Here is a 1,242-nt window from a genome sequence, read left to right as displayed (position 1 = left end):
AGTGAATAACTCAAACTTAGGGAGGAGGCTTCGGATGTTAACGTCAAGAAACCAGGCTTTTTACGGTTACAGAAGTCAACAAATTATAACGCCTGGGGAGTAGGAGTGATACTGGGGGCTACAGGGCCTGGGTTAACCTCTACATCACCAGAGGAACAGAGGAGGAGTAGAATAAGGATACGGCTAAAGGCTTTAAGTACTGGTCTTCTAGTGTGTTGGGTACAGAGAAAAAAAGGGGCAGATTTCCGGGCGTTGTAGAATAGATTCAGGGCATTATGTACAGACAAGGATATGGAAGGATATGAGTACAGTGGAGGTAAACCTAAGCGTTGGGAAACGATGAAAGAGATAGCATCACTGGAGGCACCGATTGAGTCGGTCTCCGTGTGTATGGGGGGTGGGACAAAGGAGCTATCTAAGGCAGGTTGAGCTGGGCTGGGGGATCTACAGTGAAATAGTACAATGAGAAATAACCGAAACAGCACTAAGCAAGGCATATTGACATGGGAGAGAGGCATAAAGCAATCACAGGTGTTATTCGAGAGAGCTAAGACAACAGCTGGTAATGGCGATGAAAGTTTGGGCTGAGGCTAAACATAAACAGGATGCGGTACCGTATAAAGGAACAGTCCAGTAGGCATCAGCTATATAGCTGAGTTATCATAAGGTCCGGTGAACAGCAATAGGAGAGTTCAGAGGTAGTTCGGGGGCTGCTACAGCACTGGCGAGCAAGAAGCCACGGCTTGCGTATGCTAGCGGGCCGGGGCTAGCAGATGGTCGTAACGGGAAGCCTGTTGAAACTACATCTGACGATTTCGTCGGCAGACTAGTTGTGTTGGATCGGCGGGGCTCCGTGTCAACACTAGGAGGTCCCGTCCGGTTGACAGAGAGGTAGATAGCCGGGAGATGGGCCTGGCTCGAGGCTAGCTCAAGGCTGATGAGCCAACAACAACATCCATTTGGTTGCAGCTAGCTAGTTGCGATGATCCGGTGTTAAAGGTCCAGTGATTCAGTGATTCCGGCAGAAAAAAAACGATATGTTCTGGGTCGATAACGCGCAGTGCAGACAGTGCAGACTGGCCGATAATAGTCCAGGCTAGAGCTGGCTGGTAGGTAGTGCAGGCCACGGACAATGGTGAAAAACCACTAACGGTGGCTAATAGCAAGTAGCTAGTTAGCTGGCTACTCCCGTCCGGTAGACAGAGAGGTAGATAGCCGGGATATGGGCCTGGCTCGAGGCTA

The sequence above is a fragment of the Coregonus clupeaformis genome, unplaced genomic scaffold (genome assembly GCF_020615455.1).
Source record: "Coregonus clupeaformis isolate EN_2021a unplaced genomic scaffold, ASM2061545v1 scaf5018, whole genome shotgun sequence".
Taxonomy (NCBI): Eukaryota; Metazoa; Chordata; class Actinopteri; order Salmoniformes; family Salmonidae; genus Coregonus; species Coregonus clupeaformis.
Note: the sequence above shows the minus strand (reverse complement) of the source record.